The sequence below is a fragment of the Schistocerca gregaria genome, chromosome 4, assembly GCF_023897955.1.
Source record: "Schistocerca gregaria isolate iqSchGreg1 chromosome 4, iqSchGreg1.2, whole genome shotgun sequence".
NCBI lineage: Eukaryota > Metazoa > Arthropoda > Insecta > Orthoptera > Acrididae > Schistocerca > Schistocerca gregaria.
Window position 1 is genome coordinate 628833841 of NC_064923.1, and position 18531 is coordinate 628852371.

Consider the following 18531-nt stretch of genomic DNA (forward strand, 5'->3'; position numbering starts at 1 on the left):
TACGTGCCAAATTTCGCGCGTCTGTAAATTTTAGCCCATCTTCGGGATTTCGCGTTCTTCTGAACTTCGCATGCTTTTTCCGTTGCCTCTGCAACAGCGTTCGGACCTTTTTTGTGTACCACGGGGGATCCGTTCCATCTCTTACCAATTTATGAGGTATGAATATCTCAATTGCTGTTGCTACTATATCTTTGAATTTGAGCCACATCTCGTCTACATTCGCATAGTCAGTTCGGAAGGAATGGAAATTGTCTTTTAGGAAGGCTTCTAGTGACACTTTATCCGCTTTTTTAAATAAAAATATTTTGCGTTTGTTTCTGATGGATTTGGAAGAAATGGTATTGAGCCTAGCTACAACGACCTTGTGATCACTGAGTCCTGTATCAGTCATGATGCTCTCTATCAGCTCTGGATTGTTTGTGGTTAAGAGGTCAAGTGTGTTTTCGCAACCATTTACAATTGCGTGGGTTCGTGGACTAACTGCTCGAAATAATTTTCGGAGAAAGCATTTAGGACAATCTCGGAAGACGTTTTCTGCCTACCACCGGTTTTGAACAAGTATTTTTGCCAACATACTGAGGGTAGGTTGAAGTCCCCACCAACTATAACCGTATGAGTGGGGTATTTATTTGTTACGAGACTCAAACTTTCTCTGAACTGTTCCGCAACTGTATCATCGGAGTCTGGGGGTCGGTAGAAGGAGCCAATTATTAACTTAATTCGGCTGTTGAGATTCGACATTGTGAGTTGATGTTAGGAAAGAATACCTTAAGGCGACAGAGATGCCATTATCAAGAATTCATTTGAGTTTCAACGAGGTCTTGTGAGGGGACTACGAGAACGTGTATTTCCTTCTGCGATGTGGCCGAAACACTTACCAGGAGTGCAGCCACTGTACGTGACTGCTGACAGCAGCGGTCACGTGAATGTACGGGCTCCGGACGGCGACGTGGTACTCCAGAGAGGGAGAAATCGTGCTCAGCGCATCTTCAAGGACAGCTCCGTGCGAAACGTACTGTGGCGTGCTTACCACGGAGCTCAAACCACAGTCGTTTGGACTTCAGTGGTGCTATGTGTAAGGTCGTTGTGGAATAGGGAGGTCGTCTCATGTGTTTTCTGATGAAAGGTAGTCCTGCTTCGATGACAGTGATAGCCGTGTGTTTGTTAGAAGCAGGACCATGGAGTTCCTGCTACCAGTTTGTCTATGTGCTTAACAAATTGGAACTACACCTGGAGTTATGGTATGGGGTATGACTGCAGGAGCATTGTCATGATTATCCCACGCGCCCTGACTCCTGATCTGTACGTCAGTCTCGTTATTGACCTGTTGTGCTGCCATTCATGAACAGCATTCCAACGGGTGTTTTCCAAACGGTTCTTGCTCGCCCACATTCTGCTCTTGTAGCCAAATGGCTCAAAAGGGTGTCGATATGTTGGGCTGCTCCATCACCAAATCTCCCGTCTCACATCTTCTGACAGCAACTCCAGCCACACCCACATACAGCATTAACTGTTACTGTATTGGCCAACCATGCGCAACAGGTGCGGAACGCCGTCCAACAAACTGTCTTCCGCCACCTGCACAAGACCAGGCATGCACATTTTCTTGCCTCCATGCAAGATTCTGGCGATTATATCAGTTATTAACGTAAAAGAATTTCACTTTTACAATGGATTATTTCGCGCTTACATTGACCTGTGATCCCGCAATGTGAATCAAATTTTTCAAATGGCTCTGAACACTATGGAACTTAACACGTGAGGTCATCAGTCCCCTAGACTTAGAACTACTTAAAGCTAACTAAGCTAAGGACATCACACACATCCATGCCCGAGGCAGGATTCGAATCTGCGACCGTAGCAGCAGCGCGGTTCCGGACTGAAGCGCCAAGAACCGCTCGGCCACAATGGCCGGCTGACAGCTCTGCAAAGTTAAATATGATAGCTAGATAAATTTATTCCCGAAGTTTCACTATTCTACATTAATTTCTTTACTGGTGTTGCGATTTTTTCCGTGAGGGTATTTTCATATAGAACTGAATTAATGGAAGATCGCTCAGAAAATCGGAGCCTGTTATGAAATCGATCCAATTTGTGGAAACTGAAAAATCGAATTACCCTACATATCTCTGCCCAGTCAAGTCCTTACAGTTAGTTCTAATTTAACAATATCTTCTCCAAGCCCGCAGGGATTAGTCATTGGGCGAGATATATTTTACATACATTGGCTGTGGTACTGGAGATCATCGTAGACACAGAGGGGAACCTTACTTGGATCTTCGAAATACATTACGAAATTCAGGGGGGCTGCTGTATTCCACTTGTCGTCATCTTTAGTATGTGGGTGGTGGTTGCTGTTTAGAGAGTTCTACAGAAGAGTTCTTTGACAGTTTTTCAAGGTATTCTTAAAGCAAACATAGCGTTATTGGTAACTAAACCAAAGGTACTGGGTCTTGGGTTCGTTCACAGTCATTTATTGATTTAGGATAAAAATATTCAAATATGACGGCCTATAATTTTCTTAATAAAAAAAATTATTTCTTTTAAAGAGAGGACGAAGGACTGCAGGAGACCGCATAGCATCCACATTGGGTTGGTACGGGAAATTGCTCCTAGAGTCAAAATAATCGGCTAGGATTACGATATGAAGACGAAGGCTGCAATGGGAACCAGAGGACTGTGGGTGCGGTATTCTAAAAATAATATAATGGTGGAGAATTTAACCTCCAAGCGTATTCAGCTTTGGTGAATTATGAAAAGCCTTTCTGTCGAATGGTGAGATCTAAGTTATGAGAAGTTTTAGGAGCGCACGGCAGTACTCTGCATTTAATAAAGTCAATATCAAGTTTGTTTGCTGAGAATAACGAGATACGCCACGGCCCAACTAATAGCACAGGCATGAGAAAATGGCGAAATGAGTCAGAAAGTGGTGTCCTTTGTTACCCACACTATTTAACGTGAATGTAAACGACGCTGCCAATAAATAGCAAAAGGAAGTGGAGGATTCCTTCTCAGACAGACTAACCCCTTTCGCAGACGACCGGCTGTACTCGCAGATACGGCAGACAGTCTACAGCGAGCTCTATAGTTCTTACATAACATGCCAAAGAGATATACACTCCTGGAAATTGAAATAAGAACACCGTGAATTCATTGTCCCAGGAAGGGGAAACTTTATTGACACATTCCTGGGGTCAGATACATCACATGATCACACTGACAGAACCACAGGCACATAGACACAGGCAACAGAGCATGCACAATGTAGGCACTAGTACAGTGTCTATCCACCTTTCGCAGCAATGCAGGCTGCTATTCTCCCGTGGAGACGATCGTAGAGATGCTGGATGTAGTCCTGTGGAACGGCTTGCTGTGCCATTTCCACCTGGCGCCTCAGTTGGACCAGCGTTCGTGCTGGACGTGCAGACCGCGTGAGACGACGCTTTATCCAGTCCCAAACATGCTCAATGGGGGACAGATCCGGAGATCTTGCTGGCCAGGGTAGTTGACTTACACCTTCTAGAGCACGTTGGGTGGCACGGGATACATGCGGACGTGCATTGTCCTGTTGGAACAGGAATGGTCTAGGAATGGTAGAACGATGGGTTCGATGACGGTTTGGATGTACCGTGCACTATTCAGTGTCCCCTCGACGATCACCAGAGGTGTACGGCCAGTGTAGGAGATCACTCCCCACACCATGATGCAGGGTGTTGGCCCTGCGTGCCTCGGTCGTATGCAGTCCTTATTGTGGCGCTCACCTGCACGGCGCCAAACACGCATACGACCATCATTGGCACCAAGGCAGAAGCGACTCTCATCGCTGAAGACGACACGTCTCCATTCGTCCCTCCATTCACGCCTGTCGCGACACCACTGGAGGCGGGCTGCACGATGTTGGGGCGTGAGCGGAAGACGGCCTAACGCTGTGCGGGACCGTAGCCCAGCTTCATGGAGACGGTTGCGAATGGTCCTCGCCGATACCCCAGGAGCAACAGTGTCCCTAATTTTCTGGGAAGTGGCGGTGCGGTCCCCTACGGCACTGCGTAGGATCCTACGGTCTTGGCGTGCATCCGTGTGTCGCTGCGGTCCGGTCGCAGGTCGACGGGCACGTGCACATTCCGCCGACCACTGGCGACAACTTCGATGTACTGTGGAGACCTCACGCCCCACGTGTTGAGCAATTCGGCGGTACGTCCACGCGGCCTCCCGCATGCCTACTATACGCCCTCGCTCAAAGTCCGTCAACTGCACATACGGTTCACGTCCACGCTGTTGCGGCGTGCTACCAGTGTTAAAGACTGCGATGGAGCTCCGTATGCCACGGCAAACTGGCTGACACTGACGGCGGCGGTGCACAAATGCAGCGCAGCTAGCGCCATTCGACGGCCAACACCGCGGTTCCTGGTGTGTCCGCTGTGCCGTGCGTGTGATCATTGCTTGTACAGCCCTCTCGCAGTGTCCGGAGCAAGTATGGTGGGTCTGACACACCGGTGTCAATGTGTTCTTTTTTCCATTTCCAGGAGTGTAATTTAGCCACATCCACAAAGAAAGGCAGAGTTACGGCCTATTGCGAAAACGAAAATCTTAGAGTTGAAATCATAATCCTGAATAACATATTGGAACGAGTCTATATATTTGTCTAATTGAGCCGTGATATCTCTCAAGTTTATGATGAAGATTCTGAAAAGAAGCTTCACATGCTAGGAAATCAAATATCGGTACGCATACGACAACACGCTATCTCCAACATGATTCAAAATGCCGCTAATGACAACGGGATTTTTACCGTGCTCAAACCTCGTATTCAGTTGGTGATAGGAAGGAATGGTCAAGTGTTTTGGATAGCCCTCGGTATAGCGTCCACTTTCATACCAAACAGAAGGATTGTCTTATTGTAACTGTCGTTCTGTATATGGCCAAAATACAAATATTAAACGCTTCCCCTTGCTTAGGCAGCGGTGCAAATCGTTTGATTCTTTTTGCATATTATGTGTTCGACGGTGGGCCTTAAAGAGATAATGGAAGCAAAATTAATTTGTTTTACAAATTTTTTGCACCAAAACTCAGCCACGGTTTCCAAGAAGACTATGTACGTTAAACGGCTGAAACGTTTACGACATGTCCTTAAGAATCTGTTCTCGAACGACCTCGAAAATTGCATTGATATATTAATCCGTTTCCGAGATACAGACGTTCAAATTTACCCAATCTGTAACATAAAATAAGCAACTAATTTCCGGTATGAGACGAAAAAGTATGTTATAAAGTGACATAAGACGGAAAGATATGTCTCCCTGATCGTTAGAAGGGTTGTGGGACCCCATATTATTGTAATGAAGCACATGCAAAACTTTTGTGCATATAAAATCTGGTCTGAGGTGTAAAATTAATTTAGCGTTATTTCCATTTCACCTAAGTGAACTATTAGAATTTTACTGACCCATAAAGTGGAATGCTCTGCTGTGGCATGCAAAAGACGGAGCTAACGGAAAAAACCTCATTTTTCTTGAGTCATCAATCTTCTGACTGGCATGCCATGAATTCCTCACCTGTGCTAACATCTTCATCTCAGAGTAACACTTGCAAGCTAAGTCCTCAAGTATCTGCTGGATATATTCCAATCTCTGTCTACCTCTACTGTTTTTTGCTCCCTCTAGTATCATGGAACTCAGTCGCTGATGTCTTAACAAATGTCCTATCATCCTGTCGCTTCCTCTTGTCAGTGTTTTCCTTCCATTCCCTTGCTTCCCGATTCTGCCCAGAACATCCCAATTCCTTACCTTGTCAGTCCGCCTAATTTTCAACATTCTCCTGTAGAACCACGTCTAAAATGCTTAGATTCTCTTACGTTCCGATTTTCATACAGTCCACGTTTCACTACCATACAGTGCTGTGCTCCAAATGTACATTCTCAGAAATTTCTTCTTGAAATTAAGACCAATGTTTGATTGTAGTTGTTTTTTTCTTGGTAAGGAATGCCCTTTTTGCTAGTGCTGGTCTGCTTTTGATTTCCTCCTTGCTCCGTCCGTCAATGGTTTCTTGCTGCCCAGGTAGCAAAATTTCTTAACTTCATCTACTTCGTGACCATCAATTCTGCTGTAAAGTTTCTCGCTGTTCTAATTTCTGCTACTTCTCATTAGTTACGTCTTTCTTCGATTTACTCTCGATCTATATACTGCAATTCTTAGACTGTTCATTCCATTTAGCTGATCATGTTATTTTTCTTCACTTTCACTCAGAGTAGCAATGTCATCAGCAGTGAATCGTACCATCAATCACAGAGAATGGGAATATGCTCCTGTTTAAAAGACTCTGACTGGTAGGTGGGGTACCAGTTGCCTCATTCTGCCTTCCTCAGTACCTTTGAAAATTTTCACAAAAATCTTAGCATGCGAAAATATTTGCTCAAGGAGACAGAGGCAGTGGGGAAGAGACAGAAAATAAAAATAAATATCTAAAGATAGAGAACGTGGTTCAGGGGCCAGCTTGGCTTTAGCGGCCGCCCGGAGACGACTTGCCGTACTTCCGGCTGCGGAGCCTTTGAGCTCGTGTTTGTTTACATTGCGAAAGCGCGTGGACTTCGCGCACTGATATCAAGTTCAGGAAGTCGATATTACGTTTTGACTTTTACCGGAATATGCACTCCCGGAAGCCTGAGATGTTGAACGTTTCCTCCAGGAGGAGGTTCCGCAGCTCGTGGCCTAGTGGCTAGCACTGCCGATCACGGGTCCCATTCCATGCCGGATTAGGGATTTTTCTCTGTACGGGGACTGGGTGTTTTTTTCGTCATCATTCCATCAATATCATCAGCATCATCATTCGTGACAGTGGCTACATTCGAGTATGTACAAATTGGCCTGCGTAAAAATTGGGACTTTGTACGGGCCCTGATGACCGCGCAGTATAGCGCCCCACAAATCTAACATCATCATCGTCCGGGGGGAGGCGAAGATCTAGCCATCGTAGCTTCTAGGTACCCGCCACTCGAATATCATTCGATGTGTATCTCAAACAGTACAGTATGTTTATCTGGATCATTTCAGTGCGAGGGACCAGCCTTTTAGGAGTTTCAGTGGGATGTTCGAGGAATGTTGGGAATCAACCAGTAGCAATATTCACTGATGGGAACGTTGGGTGTGGGGCGATTGGGACTGGGGGTGTACGTTAATTCTCCAGATTTTGTCAGCGTGGAGTGCTTTAAGTGTTCAGAGAATTTCACAAGCCTTCATAGAAACTTCTCTGGTCTTTACCTTTGCAAAACTGGGTCATGAGTGATTCTGCCTGCAGGGAGCAACTACTAGACAGTGATTAGTGAGTAAAGGAGGTTAAACCGTAGAGAATGCCGGCCACTGGGAAACAGACCAAACATTCAGCAGTCACAGAGCTCTCTGGCTGCGGTGACGAAATGTCTGAGTTTCGGGAGTAGCTTGCAACACCTAAAATCGGTCGCGGAGATCGTGTTCGAAAATATTCCTTTCAGAACAATGTATTATCCACAGTTACGAACTTGGCAGACGAAGTCGATCTTTCTAGCGCCAGCAACCTTTACTTTTATGGTGGATGCTTCTACGAAGTAAGAGTGGATCCGAAATTGTGAGCTTCCAAACCAAGTGAACGTTAGTCTTGTTATTCGCCATCAGTTTTGTGCTAGGTCAAACGGCTAATGGCTGACGAGAGTACTTGGTATTATTTATCAAGGTAAGAACTAATCCTACTATTCCTACACTAAGGTATATGATTTGGGTTGAGTTTCTGACCGTATCTCTGAACGGATTATCAAAGTTGTTGCAAAACTCTAGCTAAAGCTTAAAGGAAGTTACGGTGCATGTTTTCTTCATTTATTTTTCCTTTATATAACACAGTATCGCTATTTCTTCTCTGATATTATTTACCTTTTTTTAAAGTCACACTGGCCTTCGTTCATTACATTTTACTTCTCGTTGTTCTGCTATAGGCTGTTCTGGCAGCAGTTTGTAACCATGACTTGTCATCTCAGCACTTGAAATATTGGGTAGTGAGGTGAATATATTACCATCGAAATCTGATGTTAAGTCACTAGATTCCAAGAGTTCCTTTATTTCCGGATGTGTGTCATCGTCTCATCCTGACTTCTTTAAGCTCTGATCATTCAGCACTCTGAAAAACTCTGAATGCATTACTCTTTCACTGGTCTTTTTCTTATCAATCTCCCAATACTTTGACATATCATTACAGTTCCTCTGCACCTGTTGTGTTCCCGTGCTACCTACTTGTCATTTTTTTAAATAAAGGTTTTCCATCTACACTTTTCAACTTAAGAACATTAAACTTTTCGTATTTGAAGGAAAATATTAGCTATAACGCTGTTTCCTCCATATTTCCACACGTCTCTTTCGCTCACTATAACGCAGTCTCTTTGTATCTCTTGTTGCTTTCTTTCGTAAACAAACCTTACGACGTCATTCTTAAGCTTCTTGGAGCAAAATAAAGACAGGTGATCGGATCTTGAAGTTTCTCTGGAAGAACTTGGTGGGCTGTCGGGCGATGACTGATGGTGACAGTGACAAACGGAACTGATCCTTCTGCTAATACATTAAGACATAGAGTTATTTTATGTTACCTGATTTCCCCCATTGAAGGATCGCATGAGTTACATAGGACTATATGTGTCTCCGTAAACGTACGCAGCTGCGAATGAGGGAAGGAGAAATGTTAGAGTCGGAGGTATAGAAGAGTTCATACCACGTTTGTAAAGTGTGTGGAAGCAGATGAGTATACTTCTCGATGAGGATAATGTTGTTGTTGTCGTCTTCAGTCCTGAGACTGGTTTGATGCAGCTCTCCATGCTACTCAATCCTACGCAAGCTTCTTCATCTCCCAGTACTTACTGCTGTCTACATCCTTCTAAAACTGCCCGTGGTCTAGGGCTGCTCTCTGTATAAAAAAAAAAAAAAAAAAAAAAAAAAAAAAAAAAAAAAAAAACAAACTGAGTTAATCGAGCAACAACGAACATAAAATGGATGTCTCGCGACGTCCGCACCGAGCAAATACAACGAACGAAAACGATCAAACTGAGATAAAAAAGAAAGAAAAGGGGCGGTAGCGTCTTTGATTCATAATCAAAACGTCTTCGGTCCCGGGCTCGATCCCCGCCACTGCCTAAATTTTGATAAATAATCAGCATTGGCGGTCGGAGACTTCCGGCATAAGAAGTCAGCCTCATTCTGCCAACGGCTTTGTCAAAGAGGGCGGAGAAGCGGATAGAGGTTCACTGCACTCTCTTGTCCTAGGGGTGGGAAATTGCCCTTAAAGGCGGAAGAATCAGAAATGATCAACGACATGAGGATGCAGAAGGCAATGGAAACCACTGCATTAAAGACACGTAACTTGTATCCACAGGACATATGGCCTGTGGTTGAAGAGGTGTCTCCATTGGCAAAAGATTCCGGAATAGTCCCCCATTCGGATCTCCGGGAGGGGACTGAAAAGGGGGAGGTTACCATTAGAAAAAGGTTGAATAATGTTCTACGAGACGGGGCGTGGAATGTCAGAAGCTTGAACGTGGTAGGGAAACTAGAAAATCAGAAAAGGCAAATGCAAAATCTCAATCTAATTATAGTAGGGGTCAGTGAAGTGAAGTGGAAGGAAGACAAGGATTTCTGGTCAGATGAGTATCGGGTAATATCAACAGCAGCAGAAAATGGTATAACAGGTGTAGGATTCGTTATGAATAGGAAGGTAGGACAGAGGGTGTGTTACTGTGAACAGTTCAGTGACCGGGTTGTTCGATCAGAATCGACAGCAGACCAACACCGACAACGATAGTTCAGGTATGCATGCCGACGTCGCAAGCTGAAGATGAACAGATAGAGAAAGTGCATGAGGATTTCGAAAGGGTAATGCAGTATGTAAAGGGGGACGAAAATCTAATAATCATGGGCAACTGGAATGCAGTTGTAGGGGAAGGAGTAGAGGAAAAGGTTACAGGAGAATATGGGCTTGGTTCAAGGAATGAAAGAGGAGAAAGACTAACTGAGTTCTGTAACAAGTTTCAGCTAGTAATAGCGAATACCCTGTTCAAGAATCACAAGAGGATGAGGTATACTTGGAAAAGGCCGGGAGATACGGGAAGATTTCAATTAGATTACATCATGGTCAGACAGAGATTCAGAAATCAGATACTGGATTGTAATGCGTACCCAGGGGCAGATGTAGACTCAGATCACAATATAGCAGTGATGAAGAGTAGGCTGAAGTTCAAGACATTAGTCAGGAAGAATCAATACGCAAAGAAGTGGGATACGGAAGTTCTAAGGAATGACGGGATACGTTTGAAGTTCTCTAAAGCTATAGATACAGCAATAAGGAATAGCGCAGTAGGCAGCTCAGTTGAAGAGGAATGGACATCTCTAAAATGGCCATCAGAGAAGTTGGGAAGGGAAACATAGGTACAAAGAAGGTAGCTGCGAAGAAACCATGGGTAACAGAAGAAATACTTAAGCTGATTGATGAAAGGAGGAAGTACAAACATGTTCCGGGAAAATCAGGAATACAGAAATACAAGTCGCTGAGGAATGAAATAAATAGGAAGTGCAGGGAAGCTAAGACGAAATGGCTGCAGGAAAAATGTGAAGACATCGAAAAAGATGTGATTGTCGGAAGGACAGACTCAGCATACAGGAAAGTCAAAACAACCTTTGGTGACATTAAAAGCAACAGTGGTAACATTAAGAGTACAACGGGAATTCCACTGTTAAATGCAGAGGAGAGAGCAGAAAGGTGGAAAAAATACATTGAAAGCCTCTATGAGGGTGAAGATTTGTCTGATGTGATAGAAGAAGAAACAGGAGTCGATTTAGAAGAGATTGGGGATCCAGTATTAGACGGCAAGTGCAAGAATTATCTCCCAATCAGCTTAACAGCTTATGCATCGAAGCTACTTACAAGTATAATATACAGAAGAATAAAAAAGAAAACTGAGAATGCGCTAGGTGACGATCAGTTTGGCTTTAGGAAAAGTAAAGGCATAAGAGGCAATTCTGACATTACGGCTAATAATGGAAACAAGGCTAAAGAAAAATCAAGACAAGTTCATAGGATTTGTCGACCTCGAAAAAGTGTTTGACAATATAAAATCGTGCAAGCTGTTCGAGATTCTGAAAAAAGTAGGGGTAAACTATAGGGAGAGCCGGGTCATATACACTCCTGGAAATTGAAATAAGAACAACGTGAATTCACTGTCCCAGGAAGGGGAAACTTTATTGACACATTCCTGGGGTCAGATACATCACATGATCACACTGACAGAACCACAGGCACGTAGACACAGGCTACAGAGCATGCACAATGTCGGCACTAGTACAGTGTATATCCACCTTTCGCAGCAATGCAGGCTGCTATTCTCCCATGGAGACGATCGTAGAGATGCTGGATGTAGTCCTGTGGAACGGCTTGCTATGCCATTTCCACCTGGCGCCTCAGTTGGACCAGCGTTCGTGCTGGACGTGCAGACCGCGTGAGACGACGCTTTATCCAGTCCCAAACATGCTCAATGGGGGACAGATCCGGAGATCTTGCTGGCCAGGGTCGTTGACTTACACCTTCTAGAGCACGTTGGGTGGCACGGGATACATGCGGACGTGCATTGTCCTGTTGGAACAGGAAGTTCCCTTGCCAGTCTAGGAATAGTAGAACGATGGGTTCGATGACGGTTTGGATGTACCGTGCACTATTCAGTGTCCCCTCGACGATCACCAGAGGTGTACGGCCAATGTAGGAGATCGCTCCCCACACCATGATGCCGGGTGTTGGCCCTGTGTGCCTCGGTCGTATGCAGTCCTGATTGTGGCGCTCACCTGCACGGCGCCAAACACGCATACGACCATCATTGGCACCAAGGCACAAGCGACTCTCATCGCTGAAGACGACACGTCTCCATTCGTCCCTCCATTCACCCCTGTCGCGACACCACTGGAGGCGGGCTGCACGATGTTGGGGCGTGAGCGGAAGACGGCCTAACGCTGTGTGGGACCGTAGCCCAGCTTCATGGAGACGGTTGCGAATGGTCCTCGCCGATACCCCACGAGCAACAGTGCCCCTAATTTTCTGGGAAGTGGCGGTGTGGTCCCCTACGGCACTGCGTAGGATCCTACGATCTTGGCGTGCATCCGTGCGTCGCTGCGGTCCGGTCCCAGGTCGACGGGCACGTGCACCTTCTGCCGACCACTGGCGACAACATCGATGTACTGTGGAGACCTCACGTCCCACATGTTGAGCAATTCATTGATACGTCCACCCGGCCTCCCGCATGCCCACTATACGCCCTCGCTCAAAGTCCGTCAACTGCACATACGGTTCATGTCCACGCTGTCGCGGCATGCTACCAGTGTTAAAGATTGCGATGGAGCTCCGTATGCCACGGCAAACTGGCTGACACTGACGGCGGCGGTGCACAAATGCTGCGCAGCTAGCGCCATTCGACGGCCAACACCGCGGTTCCTGGTGTGTCCGCTGTGCCGTGCGTGTGATCATTGCTTGTACAGCCCTCTCGCAGTGGCTCAAATGGCTCTGAGCACTATGGGACTCAACTGCTGTGGTCATTAGTCCCCAAGAACTTAGAACTACTTAAACCTAACTAACCTAAGGACATCACACACATCCATGCCCGAGGCAGGATTCGAACCTGCGACTGTAGCAGTCGCACGGTTCCGGACTGCGCGCCTAGAACCGCGAGACCACCGCGGCCGGCCTCTCGCAGTGTCCGGAGCAAGTACGGTGGGTCTGACACACCGGTGTCAATGTGTTCTTTTTTCCATTTCCAGGAGTGTACAATATGTACAACCACCAAGAGGGAATAATAAGAGTGGTCGATCAAGAACGAAGTGCTCGTATTAAGAAGGGTGTAAGACAAGGCTGTAGCCTTTCACCCCTACTCTTCAATCTGTACATCGAGGAAGCAATGATGGAAATAAAAGAAAGGTTCAGGAGTGCAATTAAAATAAAAGGTGAAAGAATATTATGAAACGTCCCCTTAGAAAAATTATACAAGACTGTGCTTAAACTGAAACACAATATTTTTGGCGCAACGCAATCTGACTTCCAAAAATCCCTACGAAAGAATGGCCCTGACTAACATTAACCTATACGTTTCACAAATCACTTACCTCACAAAAATCTTCGTTACTCAAGCTACTGTAATACAGCGAGCGCCACTACTGCCAGCTCAATAAAAGATTCAAACTACTGAAGGCACTAACTACTGATAGGCATAGTTAGCAAATGAAAGATTTTAATACAGAACAAACAACGTATTTACCTTCATAGTCATGATATATATATCAGTTCATGACCCCAATTCTTACAAATTTCAAAACTCCGCCATCTCTCTCCCCACGTCCACCACTGCTGGCGGCTCACCTCCAACTGCGCAACCCTGCGCGCTGTTAGCATCCAGCTGCCGCTGCCCAACACTGCAATGGCAGACAACAATGCAAACCAGCCACAGACTGCACACGGCACAGCCAGTGATTTTCATACAGAGCGCTACGTGGCGGCGGCGTTACCAATAAAAAAACCTAAACAGCCTACTTACAATATCAATGATACGATTAGCTGATGACATTGCTATCCTGAGTGAAACTGAAGAAGAATTAAATGATCTGCTGAACGGAATGAACAGTCTAATGAGTACACAGTATGGTTTGAGAGTAAATCGGAGAAAGACGAAGGTAATGAGAAGTAGTAGGAATAAGAACAGCGTGAAACTTAACATCAGGATTGATGGTCACGAAGTCAATGAAGTTTAGGAATTCTGCTACCTAGGCAGTAAAATAACCAATGACGGACGGAGCAAGGGCGACTTAAAAAGCAGATTCGCTATGGCAAAAAAGGCTTTTCTGGCCAAGAGAAGTCTACTAATATCAAATACCGGCCTTAATTCGAGGGAGAAATTTCTGAGGATGTACGTCTGGAATACATCATTGTATGGCAGTGAAACATGGACTGTGGGAAAACTGGAACAGAAGAGAATTGAAGCATTTGAGATGTGGTGCTATAGACGAATGTTGAAAATTAGGTGGACTGATAAGGTAAGGAATGAGGAGGTTCTATGCAGAATCGGAGAGGAAAGGAATATGTGGAAAACACTGATAAGAAGAAGGGACTGGATGATAGGACATCTGCTAAGACGTGAGGGAATGACTTCCATGGTACTAGAGGGAGCTGTAGAGGGCAAAAATTGAGAGGACGACAGAGGTTGGAATACGTTTACTCTCCACGCTGCTCTTCAGTACTAAATTGCTGATGCCTAAGAACATGTCCTGCCAACCGATCTTTTCTTCTAGTCACGTTGTGCCACAAATTCTTCTTCCCCAATTCTAATGAATATGTCATTAGTTATGTGTTCTACCCATATAATCTTCAGCATTCTTGTGTAGCACCACATTTCGAAAGCTTCTATTCTCTTCTTGTCTAAACTATTTATCGTCTATTTTTCACTTCCATGCATGGCTACACTCCATACAAATACTTTCAGAAACGACTTCCTGACATTTAAATCAATACTAGAAGTTAACAAATTTCTCTTCTTCAGAAACGCTTTCCTTGCCATTGCCATTCTACATTTTATATCCTCTCTACTTCGTCCATCATCAGTCATTTTGCTCCCCAAATAGCAAAACTCCTTTACTACTTTAAGTGTCTCATTTCCTAAACTAATTCTCTCAGCATCACCCGAGTTAATTCGACTACATTCCATTATCCTCGTTTTGCTTTTGTTGATGTTCATCTTAGAACTTAGACATTGTCCATTCCTTTCAACTGTTCTTCCAAGTCCTTTGCTGTCTCTGACAGAATTACAATGTCATCGGCCAACCTCGAAGTTGTTACTTCTTCTCCATGGTTTTATACCTACTCCGAACTTTTCCTTTATTTCCTTTACTGATTGCTCAATATACAGATTGAACAGCTTCGGGGAGAGGCTACAACCCTGTCTCACTATCTTCCCAACCACCTCTTCCCTTTCATACCCCTCGACTCTTAGAACTGCCATCTAGTTTCTGTACAAATTGTAGGTAGCCTTTCATTCCCTGTATTTTACCCCTTGCCACCATTGTCAAAAGCTTTCTCGAAGTCTACAAATGCTAGAAACGTGGGTTTGCCTTTCCTTAATCTTTCTTCTAAGATAAGTCGTAGGGTCAGTATCCCCTCACGTGTTCCAATATTTCTACGGAATCGAAACTGATCTTCCCCGAGGTCGGCTTCTACCAGTTCTTCCATTCGTCTGTAAAGAATTCACGTTAGTATTTTGCAGCTGTGACTTATGAAACTGATTATTCGGTAATTTTCACATCTGTCAGCACCTGCTTTCCTTGGGCTTGGAATTATTGTATTCTTCTCGAAGTTTAAGGCAATTTCACCTGTCTCACCAGCTGGTAGAGTTTTGTCAGGACTGGCTCTCCGAAGGCTGTCAGTAGTTCTAATGGAATGTTGTCTACTCCCGGGGCCTTGTTTCGACTTAGGTCTTTCAGCGCTTTGCCAAACTCTTCACGCAGTATATCTCCCATTTCATCGTCATCTACATCCTCTTCCATATCCATACTATTGTCCTCAAGAACATCGCCCTTGTCTTGACCCTCTATATGCTCTTTCCACCTTTCTACTTTCCCTTCTTTGCTTAGAACTTGGTTTTCATCTGAATTATTGATATTCATGCAAGTGGTTCTCTTTTCCCAAAAGGTCTCTTTAATTTTCCTGTAGGCAGTATCCTTGTGAGATAAGCCTCTACATCCTTACATTTGTCCTCTAGCCATCCCTGCTTAGCCATTTTGCACTTCCTGTCGATCTCATTTTTGAGACGTTTGTATTCCTTTTTTGCCTGCTTTACTTACTGCATTTTTGTATTTTCTCCTTTCATCAATTAAATTCAGTATCTCTTCTGTTACCCAAGGATTTCTACTAGCCCTTGTCTTTTTACCTACTTGAACCTCTGTTGCCTTCACTATTACATTCCTCAAAGCTACTCATTCTTTTTCTACTGTATTTCTTTCCCCCATTCCTGTCAATTGTTCACTTATGCCCTCCTTGAAACTCTGTACAACCTCTGGCTCTTTCAGTTTATCCAGGTCCCATGTCCTTAAATTCCCACCTTTTTGCCGTTTCTTCAGTTTTAATCTACAGTTCATAACCAACAGATTGTGGTCAGAGTCCACATCTCCCCTGGAAATGTCTTACAATTTAAAACCTGGTTCCTGAATCTCTATCTTACCATTATATATTCGGCTTCCTCTTTCATTTCTTAGCCCCAATCCATATTCACCTACTACGTTTTCTTCTCTTCCTTTTCCTTCTGTCGAATTCCAGTCACCCAGGACTATTAAATTTTCGTCTCCCTTCACTACCTGAATAATTTTATCTCATCATACATTTCATCAATTTCTTCATCATCTGCAGAGCTAGTTGGCATATAAACTTGTACTACTGTAGCAGACGTGGGCTTCATGTCTATCTTGGCCACAATAATGCGTTCACTATTCTGTATGTAGTAGCTTACCCACACTCCAATTTTTTGTTCATTATTAAACCTAGTCCTGCAATACCCCTATTTGATTTTGTGTTTATAACACTGTAGTCACCTGACCAGAAGTCTTATTTCTCCTGCCACCGAACTTCGCTAATTCCCACTATGTCTAACCTTAACCTATCCATTTCCCTTTTTAAATTTTCTAACCTATCTACCCGATTAAGGGATCTGACATTTCACGCTCCGATCCGTAGAACGCCAGTTTTCTTTCTCCTGATAACGACGTCCTCCTGAGTAGTCCCCGCCCGGAGATCCGAATGGGTGACTATTTTACCTCTGAAATATTTTAACCATACAGTAAAGCTGCATGCTCCCCTGTAGTTTCCCCTTGCTTTCAGCCGTTCGCAGTACCAGCACAGCAAGGCCGTTTTGGTTATTTTTACAGGGCCAGATTAGTCAATCATCCAGACTGTTGCCCCTGCAACTACTGAAAAGGCTGCTGCCCCTCTTCAGGAACGACATGTTTGTCTGGCCTCTCAACAGATACCCCTCCGTAGTGGTTGCACCTACGGTACGGCCATCTGTATCGCTGAGGCACGCAAGCCTCCCCACCAACGACAAGGTCCATGGTTCATGGGGGGATGAGGATAATACTAATTAAAATAAACGATCTCAATTGGATACAATATGAAAAAACTATTACTGGAGCAATTTTTCTCATGTTATTAATGTTAAACAACTATTTCACATTTTCAGTTGTTGAACTGAGCACTAGACAACTGAGCTCTAGGCGGGATGAACCGAACACGAAGCAAAGGATGGCAGCAGGTAAACTGAAGGATAACTGCGTAAGGAATTATCCGGTGAGTGCCAGTTAAAGTACTGTGCGTGGTGTGTGGATTCAATACGGCGGGAGAAAGAGCCGGCCGCGAGCTATTTCAATGCTGCCGCACGAATAAAACGAGCTCTAAGGAGCTCATGGAATAGGAAGAGAAATACGAGGCAAGGAAGCACGTTTAAAGGGCCATTCTGTTGGTGAAACAGCTCATTAGCTAGTGAAAATCAAAACTGTTACTGATTGCCGTAGCAAAAATCCCACTAACCTTTCGTATCTACTGATAAGAATATTCTTCTGAGACCTTTCCTCACATATTCTTCATCCTTTATCTTCCATTTAATTTTCAGCGTTCTTCGACATCTCCATATTTCGAATGATTCCCGTTATTTTTCTTCATAATTCCGACTTCCAAAATTCACTTTCATTCCTTGCTACTCTCCAGTCACATACACTACTGGCCATTAAAATTGCTACACCACGAAGATGACTTGCTACAGACGCGAAATTTAACCGACAGGAAGAAGATGCTGTGATATGCAAATGATTAGGTTTTCAGAGCATTCAACCAAGGTTGGCGCCGGTGGCGACATCTACAACGTGCTGACATGAGGAAAGTTTCCAACCGATTTCTCATACACAAAGAGCAGTTGACCAGCGTTGCCTGGTAAAACGTTGTCATGCCTCGTGTAACGAGGAGAAATGCCTACCATCAAGTTTCCGACTTTGATGAAGTTCGGATTGTAGCCTATAGCGACACTGCTGCTCGCGTAGGTCGAGATCCAATGACTGTTAGCAGAGTATGGAATCCGTGGGTTCAGGAGAGTAATGCGGAACGCCTTGCTGGATCCCAACGGCCTTGTATTACCAGCAGTCGAGATGACAGGCATCTTATCCGCATGGCTGTAACGGATCGCGCAGCCACGTCTCGATCCCTGAGTCAACAGATGGGGAGGTTTGCAAGACAACAACCATCTGCACCAACAGTTCGACGAAGTTCGTACTAGCATGGTCTATCAGCTCGGAGACAACGGCTGCGGTTATCCTTGACGCTGCATCACAATCAGGAGCGCCTACGATGGCGTACTCAACGACGAATCTGGGTGCACTAATGGCAAAACGTCCTTTTTTCTTATGAATCCAGGTACTGTTTACAGCATCATGATGGTCGCATCCGTGTTTGGTGACATCGCGG